At 38.2% G+C, this 16,117-nt stretch overlaps 2 protein-coding genes across 3 annotated transcripts in view; one reads left to right on the top strand and one right to left on the bottom strand.

The window, feature by feature from the left end:
• Positions 1 to 5,869, bottom strand: part of ORC4 (origin recognition complex subunit 4) — a 62,550-nt gene extending 56,681 nt beyond the window's left edge. Inside the window, exon 1 of one of the 2 annotated variants that reach the window (XM_081096411.1) lies at positions 5,635 to 5,869. The gene's annotated coding sequence lies outside the window, so the exon portion shown is untranslated. The remainder of the gene's footprint in view (positions 1 to 5,634) is intronic. The other variant, XM_081096412.1, reaches the window with a different exon arrangement.
• A 449-nt stretch (positions 5,870 to 6,318) lies between these two features.
• The window catches only part of MBD5 (methyl-CpG binding domain protein 5), a 402,271-nt gene continuing 392,472 nt past the window's right edge, over positions 6,319 to 16,117 (top strand). The window contains exon 1 of the mRNA XM_081096408.1: positions 6,319 to 6,668. The gene's annotated coding sequence lies outside the window, so the exon portion shown is untranslated. The remainder of the gene's footprint in view (positions 6,669 to 16,117) is intronic.

The raw sequence follows: 16,117 nt of genomic DNA, 5'->3' as shown, positions 1-16,117 counted from the left end.
AAAAAATCAATGGAAAAATATCCTTGGGTGAGGATTAAAAGAAAAAAAACAAAACAATAAGGACCTATGAACCATAAGGTTGCAGTTTGATTCCTGGTCAGGTTACATGCAGGGGTTGGGGGCTCCATCCACAGTACGGGGTGTGCAGGAGGCAGCCAATAAATGATTCTTTCTCATCATTGATGTTTCTCTCTCTCCCTCTCTGAAATCAACAAAAATATATTTTAAAAAAATGAATAGAGGTATATTTCTTTAAATTCTGATCCACAGAATTAAGAATCCCAATGAACCCAAAACAGGAAAACCTCATGAAGAAACTGCAGAAAATCTAAGATAAAAGAAACATTTTTAAAAAGCAGATTTCTTAAATATTAAAAAAAAAAAAAAAAAAAGCCCTAACTGGTTTGGCTTAGCGGATAGAGTGTTGGCCTGCAAACTCAAGGGTCCCAGGTTCGATTCCGGTCAAGGGCATGTACCTTGCTTGCGGGCACATTTCCCGTGGGGAGTGTGCAGGAGGCAGCTGATCAATGATTGATGTTTCTGACTCTCTATCCCTCTCCCTTCCTCTCTGTAAAAAATCAATAAAATATATTTTTAAAAAAATGTTAAAAAAAAAAAAAAGATTTCTTTCAAAAGCAGCAAGAGTTAGACTGACAGCTGACTTCCAAAGTCAGTAATGGAAGTCAAACAGCAGTGGAATATTATCTTTGTGGTGGTGAAAAACAACCATAACCCTACAATTTAATACACCCCAAAACATTCTTTAGGATTGAAGGTGAAACAAAGACAGTGCAAGATAAACAAAAAATTAAGAGCATTGGCCATGAACACATCTGTAGTTAAATAATATGCTAAAAAAACAAAAACAAAAAAGAAAAGGATCTCTGAGGAAAATTCAGAGACATTAGAAGAAATAAAGAATACTGAAAGTATATAAATATGTAGGGATATGTAAGTCAACAATGATGATAGAGAACTGTGCTGTCCAAACGGAAACATAGTACCTATATCAGTGGTTCTCAGCCTTCCTAATGCCGCGACCCTTTAATACAGTTCTTCATGTTGTGGTGACCCCCCAACCATAAAATTATTTTTGTTGCTACTTCATAACTGTAATTTTGCTACTGTTATGAATTATAATGTAAATATCTGATATACAGGATGTATTTTCATTGTTACAAACTGAACAGAATTAAAGCATAGTGATTCATCACAAAAACAATATGTAACTATGTAAGTGTTTTCCGATGGTCTTAGGCGACCCCTGTGAAAGGGTCGCTTGACCCCCAAAAGGGTCGTGAATCACAGGTTGAGAACTGCTGACCTATATGTTCTTTAAAATTTTCTAGTGTCCTAATAGAGGGAATATGCTAATTGACCCTCACACCATTGCAAAGATGGTGGCGCCCACAGCCAATAAGAAGAGAATATGCTAATTGACTGCCCCGCCCTCAAAGATGGCGGTGCCCAGTCCCCTCAGCCCTGCTGCGGCGGCAGGTGCACAGCAAGGCAGGACCAGCCCCCAGGCGGGCCTAGCCACTCCGCATACCTGCCTCTGGAGACCCCCAGTCCCCTCAGCCCTAGGGCCAGGCCAAGGCGCAGACAAGCCTTGGATGGTGGCTACTCAGCCGCCCAGGGCCGCCCAAGGCTCAGGTAACCAGGGCCAGCTGAGGCTTGTGCTGCCAGCAGTGGTAGCAGCAGAAGTGTGATGGGGTGTTGCCTTCCCCTAATCTCCGGGTTGCCTCCCACCCCTGAGGGTTCCTGAACTGTGAGAGGGGGCAGGATGGGCTGAGGGACCCGCCTCCAGTGCATGAATTTTCATGTACCAGGCCTTTAGTTTAAAAAATAACAAAGGTGAAATTAACTTATTAAAATTTCAACATGTAATATATTAAGAAGCTGAATTTACACTGTTTTTATACTTAGTATTAGAAATCTGGGGTTTATTTGACATTCACAGAACATAACAATTTGGTTGGTAAATTGCTTTTAACCTAATAAATAATCTGTGCAAAATACTTAGACTATTCACATAACCGATTTATATTTTTTGGAAAAAAAAAAAAGTTTAGCCTCATTAATAACCAGGGAACTGCAAATTAAAGCAATAATGTAAAGCTACATTCATGTTTGGCAAAAATCAAAAAATACCAACTGCTGGCAGGATGGTCAAGAAAAAGTATCTATTGTATACTGCTGGTGGGAGCATAAATTAATATATCACTTTGGAAAAATTGGGCATACACAAAATTGTACGCTATATGCATAAAAATACATTTAAAAACATCCATAATAGCACTGCCCATAATTGTTAAAAACTAGACACAAACCAAATGTCCATTAATATTAGATTAGTTAATTGTGGCTTATTCATAAAAAGACCACACTAGTTCTGACCCATGTTGCAAAGTGGTTAGAGCAGGGTTTCAGGTTCCATCCAGCCTGGTCAGGGCACGTGCTGGGGGAGACAACCTATGTCTGTCTGTCTGTCTCTCTTCTTCCCCTCTCTCCAAAAAAAAAAAAAAAAAAAAAAGATTATAATTAAAAAAATAATAATCAATGTAAAAAATATCCTCTGGTGAGGATTAAAAAAAAAATACTACAGTATACTTTTACTGTAGACTATAGACATTACTACACAGCAATGAAAATATACATACTCAAGCTAAATGTACTAACATGGTTATATATTAATAACATGAGAGAAAATAACATAATCTATATATATAAAACCCTAATATGCAAATAGACCGAAAGGCAGAACAACCGAACAACTGGTCACTATGACGTGCGCTGACCACCAGGGGGCATGTGTGGAACATGGTGGGCGTTGCCAGCAGAGTGTAGAACATGGCAGGCATCAGCTGCCAGGAGATGGTGGAGCCGGTGAGTGGGGGTGCCTGGCCAAGGCGGAGTGCCAATCGCTGTCATCAGGGCAAGCCTCTGGTGGTTACTGAAAATTCTTTGCTCCTGCACACTGCGGTCCCACTGGGCGCTCACACCCGCTGCTGGCGCCAGAGCCGCCACTTGCACCCACAGCTGACGCTGGCCTCGATTGCCCCTCAGGGCTTCTCCACCATCCCCTGCTCCTGAGAGGCAATTGGAGCTGGTAGCTGCCTCTTGCACCCGCTGTTGGCACTGGCCCTGCTCGCATCCATTGCTGGCGCCTGGCACTGGTACCGATCGCTAGGCGCTGTCAGCTGGTGAGAGCAGAAGCTGTTGGCCCCCGATTGTCCCTGAGGGCTTCTCCACCTCCCCCTGCTCCTGAGGGGTGATCGGGAAGCAGCTGCCACTCACACCTGCTGACAGTACCAGCCCTGTTTGCACCTGCTGTTGGCGCCAGCCCCAATAGCTCCATGTGCTGTTAGTGGGTGCGAGCAGAGCCGGCGCCATCAGCACATGGGAGCAGCAGCAGCGGGAGTAGGACTGTAGGCAGACAAGGGACCGGGAGTCATGGCAGAAGGGGCTGGGCGGGGGCGCAGAGGATGGGCTGAGACCCGCCCCTGTGCCCACTGCAGCCTCAAGGCCCACAGTTCCTTTCAAGGTGCACAAATTTGTGCACTGGGCCCCTCATACATAATATGTAACTCATTTACATATAGGTAAATACAGGCAAAACTCACCTATATTATTTTAGGAATGCTGGCATAGCTAGTTAAAAAAATAGTTGAAATAAAAGTAAGACATAATTCCCATAAAATCCAAATAGTGTTAACTCTGAGAGTAGTGAGGAGGGAGGAATGATCAGGAATAGATGGGGGGTAGGAACATGTCTCCAGGGCCAACAGTGTTCTAGTTTTTGACTTTGGTAATGATTACAGAGTGTTCACTGCATTCATTAGACTGCATATCTATAATTTGTTCATTTTTTGTATATTTTACCACACAAAAAGACTTTAAAATTGTTACCTAAGGCACTATAATTGCTTTGCAAGGTATTTTTCTGTTAAAAAGTGATAAATGTCTGGTTTAATTATATAAAAAATTTTAAGGTACAAGACTCTAGTTTTTATTTCATTTGACAAGATTACAGCACACACAGAAAGTAGCAAGCCCTAGGATATGATGCATAGGGTCTACTGCTAAAACAAAATGAAGAGAAAAGGTAGTACCTTTAATTGATAGTTTACCCCAAAGGACCCATTACAGATTAGGTAACACCAACACAAATAAATACAGTGGGGCCTTGACTTACGAGTGTCCCGACTAATGAGTTTTTCGAGATACGAGCCGTCTCTCGGCCGATTTTTTGCTTTGAGTTGCGAGCTAAAATTCGGGTTACGAGCCAGCTTCAGATACCCCACCGCTAGTTGGCCCAGCGAATGTCACAGTGAACGCCACAACATCAGCCCAGCATCACGTGTCTCACTCGTTCACTTTTTGATTTGACATACGAGTAATTTGAGTTACGAGCTCCATCACTGAACGAATTAAACTCGTAAGTCAAGGCCCCACTGTATGAGAAACTTTAGATTCTTGGTCTTAATAGAAACCATAGATGGGTGATAATCTTTCAAAGTACCTTTACAAAACACGCCAACTGAAAGACTGAAATGATTTAAGTTGTATAAAGAGAGTATGAAAAAGAAACAGTGCTGTTTTATTTTAAAAAGCTTTACTAAGCCCTAAGTGGTTTGGCTCGGTGGATAGAGCATCGGCCTATGGACTGAAAGGTCCCAGGTTCGATTCCGGTCAAGGGCATGTACCTTTGTTTCGGGCACATCCCCAGTAGGAGGTGTTGCAGGAGGCAGCTCATAGATGTTTCTCTCTCATGGATGTTTCTCTCTATCCCTCTCTCTTCCTCTCTGTAAAAAATCAATAAAACATATTTTTTTAAAAAAGCTTTACTAATGTAAATTCATGAATTCTTTCTTAAATATTTTGGAATTAATTCTTATGAGGGAAACATTATTTCCAGCAAAAATAGATAGCATTTAATTGAGAAACCAAAGGCTCTAAATCCGAGGCTAGTAACAAAACAACCACCACAAAAACCCTTAAGATACCCATTGAAAAATCTCTCATCTACACCGCAGAAGGTGAAAACTGAGATATGTCCCTTCTCTATCAACAGCAACACCCAATATCAAGGACTACACCATCCACCACCCCTTCCTGAGAACAGGCACAGGCGTTGTTGCAGGAGCAACGCAAGACGCGGAGAGAAATTCCACCATGGCTTCCCAGCCTGCTAGTCCTCCAAGCCCCTCCAGGATTCCAGGGCGGGTGGCGAAGTCAGGGCAGCTTCGCTTCCGGCCCTAGGAGTTGCGGTCATTCACACGGGGAGCTTCCGTCCCTGCACAGGTTTCCTGCTCCAGTCTGAAGCAGCGGCCACCAGTCATCTGCAGAGGCTCCGAGTCCGCTGCCCTCTTTACACCACCGAGTGCTGTTGCCACCCCGCCACCGAGCCGGCCTCACTAGGACTCCCCGCCCCACCCGGGATCCGTCGGCGGGGAGGCAGGGAGGCCAGGGGCCAGGAGCCCGGCTGCTTTCTGGCCTGCCCGGCCTACACAAGCCAGCCCCCGCCCGCATTCCCAGTCTCCAGAGCCTTTCGCCCTCCCCCCCGCCCCCCCGCCCTTTAGATCGCCTTTCACCGTTGGCGCCCCTACTAGGGGCCAGCCTCCCCCACGTTACCTCTCACAGAAAAGTCTGCCCTTACTAGGGCAGAGCGAGATGTAGCCACAGCGGGAACCGTTCCACAGGCTCGCCTCGCAGCTGGATCGGAACAGCTTCACCAGGTGCTGCTAAGGAGACACCGCTACTCCCGGCATGCCGCGCGCACGCGCCTCTCCCACCCCGCCCACCTCCCGCCCCAACACGTGACCTCCTTTGGCCTCCGTCACGCCCACTTCCGTTCCTCCACTTTCCCTTAGGAGGGAGGAGGGGGCGGAGGGTGTTACTGAGTAGCGACTTCCTCCTACTCCTCGCCCCCGCCCCTCTACCCCCTGCTACAATGTCTTCCGGGTCGCCAGAGCCTCATAGCCTTCTGGGAAACCGTCTCATTTCCTCCCCTCCCCCTCCTCCTGCCTTCAACCAACCAGCCTCCCATCAGTGAGGGACATGCGCAGTGAGTGCCTCCCGTCTCTTCTACCCGATCCCCCCCCTCCCCCCCAAAGCAGAGAGACCCCAGCAGCAGCAGCAGCTGATGATGAAGAGAGAGGCAGTGGCAGAGGGGGGGCACCTTTTATTTCTATTTTTAAAGGGACAGGACACTAATTTTACCCCACTTCAACCTTGAATTGAGGGGGGGTGGGGGGAAGGCGGCTGAGTTCCTTCCCCCACCCTCCAGCCCGGAGACCTGAGAGGGGGATTGAGCCAGAGAGAGAAGGAGAAGGAGTTTCTTCTTCTTCGAAAACCCCCATCTACGACTCCTACCCCTTCACCCCTCCAGTAGCCTCCCTCCCGAGCCCCCTCCACCCTCCTCTTTGGCCGCGAGAGAGGAGAGAAAGAGACCAAAAGCCTCTTAGCAACACAGACCCTGCTCTGCTGCTGCTGCTGCTGCTGCTACTGCTGCTGCTTGGCCCTGGCTGGAGACATCTCACTGCACCCAGGAGCAGCCGCTTCCCCAGCCCGCCGCCGCCGCCGCCGCCTCCACTCCCCCCTTTATTACCCTTTGTGTCATCCTCCACAGCTCCCGGGAAGGCACTCAAAAGTGGGGGGCCGGAAAGGTAAGTGTGTCTGTGGGGGCTTTATTGCCTTCCTCTGGCTCCGACTTTAACTCCGGGGCAACAGTAGCACCAAACCGTGTACGCAGTGTAGCTCCGGGGTGAGGAGGGGGTGGTGCTGGGGGGGGGGGGGCGGTGTAGGAGGGGTCGGAGTGGGGAGGGGTGTGCGAGGAGGGTGCCCATCCTGTCAGAGGAGGAAGGGCACTTTTGTGAATATTTGCTGTTGTCAAAAGTGGTTTCTCTCCTCCAGCTCACATCCGATTGTGTGTTGCCCCAGTGGGGGAGAATACAAAAACAACCCCCTCCTTCTCCCGGGGAGCCGCCAGGGAAAGGGACGGAGAGAGGCACACTTTCTGGGTGTCACTTTGCAGAATTCGTGCGGAGGGCTGTGCTCCTGCTTCCCCGGGAGAAGCCCCGCTGCGTTTGTTTCCGAGTGGGAAAATGTCGGGGTCTGGATTGTGTTGGAACTGCTGGTCCATGAGTGGACTTGAGTGTTTTCCCTGCGTGGTTCTGTATGTGATTTGGGTATGGACTTCAGTGTTGGAGCAGACTTGTTTGGTTTTTGCTTTCTGGGTTACATTTTTTTTCGTTTTGCCCGACATGCCGAGGAAATTTCAGATTTTTAGTTGACAGAGGCCTTTGGTTAGGTTTTGACTTGTATTATTGCTTTTTGGGGGTGGCCAAATGTTTGTTTCATGTATCAACATATAAAGTTCAAAGCTTAAAATGCTTGAAGTTTGAATACCACTGGTCTGGTCTTTCCCCACATAAGATGAGAATGTAAGCTATTTCATAATTAATCTGGGTATTTTTTTCCGTCGTTGTAACTTGTATGAACAAGTAATCCCCATTGAAAACTTTATGTTGTTCTGGCTTCATGGAAGGCCAAGCCTCTCCATCAATAGTTTGCTGGATTGGTACCACTTTCAGTTTTAACTGAATTATTTATTTACTGTTGTAAATTGAGACGAGTTTTTCTCCTCTTGGGTTACTGAACCAAAATGCTCACTATATCTGAAGGGAGGCAGATTTCTAAAATATGTATTCATGACTCAAAAGAAATCGTGAAGTCGTAGTTAGTATATTCATTGTAGTTAGATATAAATCGAAAGATGAAACTAGATTTAGGCTTACAGAGTAACAATCTTGATAGAAATCACTATTCTTACATGGTTTTTACATGGTATGTTCTTATGAATGGCTTTCAAAATCAGTGCTGCATTTTATTTCACAAATGCTAGAAAGTATGTTTATGATGCAGGCCTTTTATTAGGTCTTACATTGGAGAATGGTATTTTGTTTCATACATACATTTCTTTATGCTTTCCTTGAAGATGGATGCAACACATATTCTCTCTCTCTTTCTCTCTCTCCCTGTCTCTCTCTCTCACACCCTTTTTTGTTACTGTATTGGTATCTCTGATCCCATAATTTATGTCAGCAAAAAATATTTTTCTGTAAAGCAGCAATTTTGTGATCAGACTGGCAATATGAAAATAGCAATTTGATCAATTAGAAAGGATTGAAGAAAAAAATCTACAAGGATGTTTGACATAAATATTTTAAAGACATGATAATACTTTTAATTTTTTATTATCTTGATGTTAAAGCCAAAACATAATGCTCTTATGTTTTAGTGACAGAAAAGCATTGCATATGTAGAAATTGGTTCTGTAAAATTTTATCAACTGTGTGCAAAGCAGGCATTTACACACAGGAAAAAAAAAAAAGCTGTGCAGCAGTAAACAATATGGTCTTATTTCTCTCCTTTCTGTTATAAATTTGAACAGTTTCTTACCTTTCTCTGAGGTGTAAATCGTGCTCTTAAGCAGAAATCTGTGCCAAGTTCAAGTTTTTCTTTCAACATCAATACTATTCCATATCCACCTCAGTTTTCTTGTTCTCCCTTTAATACCTTAGTGCCTTAAGATAAGAGATAGAAAGTAGAACTTAGTGAATAAATCAATTTTAAGTAAAGCAAATTATGTTAATAATTAGGGTGGTAGTTGCCCAGCTGAGTGAAAAATGTACAGTCTTCAGCATAATACCTTTACTTGTTTTGTTTCTGCTTTCCTTTGAAAACATTCCTTATTCTACCACCCCCCAGGGTTCCCCTATGTGTTTTGAAGATTCCAGACTTCCGCTGTGTTGGATAATTATTTACAATGAGAAAACCTTTTATTTTTTTATTATGGCTTATTTTTTTAAGTATTAAGATATAATTTAGGATTGTAATTTTCAGCAAGGTGATATTTTGGAGGTCAGTTTATCCAGCTCTTCATTTTCCATATTGCTGAAGTTCAAGAGCTTGAGGAACTTGCTCAGGGTTCCAAGACTTTTTAGTGGGCGGAGCATGGACCAGAGAACCCAGGTCTCTTGACATTCACATTGACGTGCTACTTCATTTTCTAGTAGTTCAGTGGGTTAGAGTGTCATCCCAATACTGCAAGATTGTGGGTTGGATCCCTGGTGAGGGCACATAAAATAGTCAACCAAAGAGTGCATAAATAAGTGGAACAACAAAATCGATATGTGTGTTTTTTCTCTATCTTTCTAAACTCCCTTCCTCTCTCTCAAAATCAACAAATAAAATTTAAATAAAGAAATTACACTATAATCACAATTCTGTGTATAGCACTTAACGGTTTTATATGGAGGCATATTCTTCTAAGAATATTAAGGTAAATAGCTTTAAAGTCATAAAGTCATAATTTTGTCCATTTATAATTTGTTGATTTTTTAAAATAGGTGGATTATTACTATTTTGGGAATTATTTTCAGCTTCTCCTAGTGCTTATTTTCCCCCTGCACTTCCAATTAATCAGTAAATATCATTCTTACTCTTAAAGACCCATATATATAAGAAGAATGCATATTGTATTATAAATATTTGTTTGTGAGTCTTGGTGTATGAATTACTTAGAACTACAGATTTTTTACTTGTTAGCATTTATATCCCTGATAGCATGGTGTCTGGTGCACCGTAGGCCTTACTGGTTGTTTGTCATAATTGATATTAGCGTTAGGCATATTTGAATCTCTTTATTCCATATGTGGGATTCCTTTCCTTTCTCCTTTATCCTTTCCTCCTTGCTACAATTTCTTCAGCACCATGATTTTTTTTTTTTTTTTTTTTTTTTGGTAATCTTTACTGTGACTCTCACTTTATTCCAATGGCCAAGTTAAATCCTATTAACAATATAGTACTCATAATAAGTAAAAACATATCCCCCTAATTCTTTTACAGGACACAATTTGACAAAAGTAATTTATTTTAAATAAAGGATGATAAAAAATTCCAATGAAAAACATACTAGCAAATGTTGAGGATACACTTAAATTTCATTTCACTGAGTGACTGGTATAGTAGGTTGTCAGAGTGATTAGGTGGCTTTTACCAGCTCTTTAAAAACAACTGTTACTTAGGTGACATGTTTCCCTGACTTTGTTTTTTTGGTCCTTACCCAGACAATTATCAGCTTTCCAGTTTTCTATGGATATGAAGATTTACTGCTAGTCATCAGTGGGACCCAATGAAGTCAGCCAGAAAACCTATATCCAACCTATGTACCTTTGCAAACTTGTCTGGATTTTGAATGTATGTGCAAAACACATTGTACTTAGCTATTATTCATTAAACATCACTTGAGTGTCTACTGTCTGTCAGGCACTGTTCTAGGCATCTGAGAAATAAGGATGGTCCCTACAGCTAATGTGAAGAGATATCATAATTGTATTCTAGAAGTGTATTGGTCATATCTTTATTTTGATGTTTCTACCTAAGTAAATTTTATATAAATTTAAATGGATACTGCATGTTTAAAAATGCATGTTTAAGAAAGATATTGCTGTATTTCATTAAAATAGAAAATATAAAGTAAACTTTTCCACTTAATACTATATTCTGGAAATCTCTATTCTGTATATAATTCACTAATTTTAGATCATGAAAATAGTTTATGTGGTTACCATTGCTAGTATTTTATTGTTATATGCTTTAATTTGAAGATGACCAGCACTGTTCCTTGAAATATCTCTTAGTAAATTATTAACAAAAGATAAAACCAAACTTTCTCAACTTAAACATTTTTTCTCAAAAGTAACTTTTTCCTTTTTATATCTCATATTAACAGGTTATCTTTATCTTTCATGGTTACTTGGAAGACATTGTACGTTATCATTTTGAGCACTTAGTTATTTTCTATCATAGTTTAAGCTGACAGTATGACTTAATTATCATGGAGTAATTGTAGTATACACTATTTAGGAGTTTTGAAATTTTTAATGGGTACTAGATATGTTCCTCCAAGGTCCTCATAAGACACTTCCCAGTTCTTGTTCTAAATTAGTTGCAATTTTTAATCTTGGTTTTGTGATATTGTTTCTGTAACTTTAATAAAATGAGTTGGAAGTTTCTTAGCTTATTGAATGTTTCAAAAACAAAGAATACTGTCTTGGTTCCTGCCATGGCTTTCACGTGTAATTTTAAAGTATATTAGAGAGAAAAAGATTTCATGAATTTCCTTTGCCCTCTTAAGTATAACTTTTAGAATAATACTGATTCACAATTTAAAAGAAGTAGGAATCCCCTGCTGATACAGTATCTTGTGAAGGTAAATAGACTCTGAGAATCAATTCTGATCTCTCTCACATTCATTCTTAATTTTCTATTTTAGTAATAATCATAGTTACCATTTATTATATAGGTCTAGTACTGTGATAAATTTACCAATCCCAGTCCTGGTGAACTTTGTAGCATTGTCCCCATGTTACAAACGAGGAAACCTACTCCTGACAAAACGGCATTGAGCATTTTAAAATAGCAGCAAAATAGTAACAGCATATTCATGACACTTTCTAATCCAAAACAAAGTCACAATAAAGACTTTTTATCAGTCACTAAGTATTCTGGGAAACATTAGTAAAATCATGGCCCCAGTAGCTTATTGACTGAGTGATGGAAAATTTCTAAAAGTTTTCAAGGACAAAAAGACAGACAGAAAAACTCAATCCTTTATAAGGAGCATAGATGCAGACCGTTGTGCAACTTGAAATAAAATATGCATAAAGTCATTCTTCTCTTTGTAAGGCAAAAATGATACTTAGGCCTCCTACATATTAAACTTCCTTTATCTTGCATGGAATTACATTTAGCACTTTCCCATGCTAAATTATTTGGAGGACCCAACAATTTGTGACCCAAAGAATATTTACAGGAAATTTTTTTAATATACCTTTGTTTATAGTGGGAAACCTAAACAAAGGAGAGTTGATATTGCCTAGTGCTTTGGTGTATATACATGTTCCTTCTGGACCCTCTATCTTGCAATATTTTCATAATTAATAAAGTTAATAGGATTAAGTTTAGTGTCTTCTTGCCTACTGCTTCAAGTCTGAAATATTTTTAGTATTAGAATGGACAATTTGTTGGATTCTTAAAATGTCATTATTATGATATACTTCTTTAAAGCAGCACTTCATTAAAATACTTTTTGACCCAGTTGACCAGAGTTGATTTTTTACATCTTGCTTTTAGGAAAAAAGAGTAATTTTTTAAAAATTCTGTTTTATTAATCAAGTAACTTTCATATCCATCCTAAATAAATATACATTTATCTTACATACTTAACATTGACTCTGTTATCCTATAAGTGTGATGCCAATGCATTAGGAACCATGGGGTTTGGAAATATTTTTAAATGCTAAAGAACTATTCTATGTCATCTATACTTCAGAAAAGAAAGTTTATAACAAATGGTTTCTTGCTTTTAAGAACAATCTGAGTAATTGATGTGATAGAATAAGTTTATGGTCCCAAATAATTTCCTTAGATAATCTAAAGGTAATTTCAGTTAAAAGTAAAGATTCTAATTCGTCAGCATTTCTGTTTGAAGTATTCCATGTTATGTAAGGTTTCAGAAATTAGAAAGACTCATTATAACTCTTCAGAGAAACAAGATGAGAACCAGGCTTAACATATATTAAGGTATATCTTCTAATATAGCTGGACATAATGGAAAAGAAAACCACTAATGATACCCATACCTGTTGAAAAGCTTATACTTCATTCAGAGTTGGATGTGACTAATTCTGATTTGAGTCCTTATTTTAGCTGATCTATATAACCTTTTCTTAGAGAACTTGTAATTAAATTCTATATCATTGAGTAATTTGTTAGGATGTATTGTTTTAAAGGTCAAAAATGAGTTACATAAATTAGTTGCCAGCCTTGTAAGGTCGAAAAATCTTTGGACATGCATGTTTCACTGAGTTCTTTGCCAACCAACCAAGATTCCATCATTGAGAGGAAAAATTTCTGTGTGTTGCTAAGGTTATAACTTACATTCTTGTGCTGCCTTTTCTTTTCTTAATTTAATGACTATATATCAGAAGTTAGAAGCAGACCTAAGTTGTTTCTTAAGATTGACCAAGTGCTAAATTATATCTAGATTTAATCTTGTGTTCAAAGCTATTGTTTTCTATATACAACTTAAATCCAGAAGCTGAATTAATCTGTTGAGTGTTAATTAACTTAATACATATATTCTTAATGTTACTAGTACCTAAAAATAATAACCTAGGCTTTATACACATACACTTGCTGATGCTGGGGGAAGGAATTATTCTGATTCAACAAAAGAAAAGTATTGATTTTTAAATAGCTTCCTTGGGATATAATGATCTAAAAAGCAGCTGCTATGTAAGAGAAAAAAGGGTTTAGTTGGAAAATTAAATATAAAGTTTTTCATTAATACATATTAAGCAATATCAAAATATTTAAAAGTCAAATACAAGTTCCAGTAATGACAGAAATTTAGAGCCTGTTTTTTGTTGTTCTTTTTTTTACCATTATTCCAAAATCACTTTCCTTAGACATTTGTCACACAGGAGTTTATGCTGAAGGATTTCTTGGCCATTTTAGAGACTGTAATCTAGTTAAAAGGTTTGTTTATGCTTCCCATCTCTGTTCTGCTGATGGTATTAGAATGCTGGCCAGAGCCAGACATCTAACTGTTTATAACATTGAAACTTCAATTAAAGCTACAGTGTTCAGTTCACTAGATATCAGAAGACTCATACTAGCTACAATATCACCAGTAATGCTGGCTTTCCATATCATGTCACTCTTTATGAATACTTTTTTTTTTTTTTCCATTTAGGAGGTATTGACATTTAATTCTTTCATGGAAGTCTAAAAATGAAACTTATCTTCTATTAGAAATAGTACAGTATTTCCTAACTTCTTTGGATAATAAAACCTAACAGCTTATATTATTGCATATCTTATTTAAATGGTCCCAGTTTAGTATTTTCAGGATTAGTAAATTCTATAGTAGATTTTAGTTTGCTATCCACCTGATTTGACTTCTGTTTCTAGTTTGAAGAACATATCACAATGTTGCCCGTTAGAAAACAAAAGTGATAGTCACATTACTCCAGTGTTCTTATATATAGAGAGACTCACATAATATAGATTTTTAACTTAATCTTGCTTTTCTAACTGTTGCTCCTGTTGTCTGTGGTTTCTGTATTCTAATATGTGAGTAAACAGTTTTAAAAGGTTATTTTTCTTTTTACAGATGATAAGAATTCTTTAAAAATATTTCTTCCTCGGCTTCTCTTGATTTTCCTCATCAGCTTCTCTTGCACAATTTACCTCAATGACTCAGAAAATGAATAGTGCGCATATTTTTAAAATTTTTCTAATTAGTAGTGAAATTTGCTCTATTATATTGCTTTTCCTTTTATAAAAAATAAGTTTAGTTTTTATTAATTTTAGACCTTGATTTACTAAATATATATATGCATTCTTTATGTATACTAGTATACATATATTTTTATTAGAATATGAGTTCATAGGGGGTTTAAACATTTTAAGAGATTTGAAAAATCATTGTAAATTGAATGAATACTTGCTAAAATTCTTTTCATTTTAATTAAGAAGAAACATTACAATGGGAAAATTTATATTATTCATTTTCTTAGTCACTGAAAGAAGTGCTCTGTTTACTTTGGAATGTTATAAAGATAGAAAATTAAGACATACTACCTATAGTATCTGAAGATGGGAATTGACAACCATCATGCAAAATTTAGATTTGCAGGCTAAAAACATAGAAAGATTTCTAAGACAAGCTAACTTGAAAACAAGACAAAATAATATGCAGAGTATGATCCCATTTATATATATAAAAAAACACATACAGATAACATACAAATGTTAAGAATTCTTTTAAAAATTTCTTAAATATGTATTTAAACATATAAATTTGCGTATATAATATAAACTTTATGTAACATGCACATATATTTATGAAATAGAAATTGTATGAAATACAATAAGGAAAGGTCTGAACAATATGTACCAAATTATATCATTTTTTATAGAAAATATCTATGTGGAATGCTAGAAAGTTGAATATTTTTGTTTTGTGTACTTTAGCATTACTTGGATTTATTTTTATTTTTTACAGTAAGCTTATATTTATGTGGTAATTTTATAATGGAAAAATATACTTATGTAATAAAGAAATGAGAACTAGATTAACCTAAGAAAATTGTAGCCCTCACCCCTAATCATCACATGAATATATCCCTTGAATACCTTGAAGAGAATTGAATATTGGCTAACAATCATCATAGCTTGATACAGACTAAACACTGTTAGATTGATCGAATCTTCTTAACCAACAAGTTGAAAAGCCTAGTCAATTGAGGGGGGAACAATGAATATAATCTATCCTGATTTTTAAATATTTTGCTTTATTGCAAAATACATTTCTCACTATCCTGGGAAAGTGCAGCATGTCAGTCATAAAGTGGTAGACGGTAAGTCAGTTTCAGTCTGATATAAGATATAATATATAGGCCTAAGATCGACTTTTATTATTTTAATCAGTATCTAAATTATCATATGCTCATTCATAATACAGATGACATAGTTAACTTACATTTTTATAATGTTTTCTATATCCAGGAACTGGTTTGAATAGATGGTAAAAACAAAGATAAAACAGAAGGTTTTAATATTTTCTTTTAAAAAAAAAAGACTAGATCATGATTTGAAAAGCACTGTAAAATGACATCAAACTGTGTATGTGAATATACAGAGTAAAGAAGCTATTAGAATTCTGTAAAGTTAATCACACCAGCTTCCTGGGAGGACACAAGTTAATCATAGTTTGGGTTGAGAGTTTCTAAGTTGGCATGGATAAGAGTAACTCAAGTAAAGACAAAGGTTCCAATGGGATGAGGGGATGAGGAAAAGATGTTTACTAGTTTGACAGCTAGGATTAAAATTCAGCATAACCTGGTAAAATAGGAAAGTGGTTAGAAATAATATGCCTAGCCTTTATATTTTTAAAACTTTATTTTCCAGAATGTGGGTCAGAAAAGAAATAGGAAAAAAACAAAACACTTGCATAAAAAATAAGGAAGTGAATACCTTTTTG

Source organism: Myotis nattereri (assembly GCF_964212035.1).
Source record: "Myotis nattereri genome assembly, chromosome: 7".
Classification (NCBI taxonomy): Eukaryota; Metazoa; Chordata; class Mammalia; order Chiroptera; family Vespertilionidae; genus Myotis; species Myotis nattereri.
Note: the sequence above shows the minus strand (reverse complement) of the source record. Positions and strands in the feature narration are given on the sequence as shown.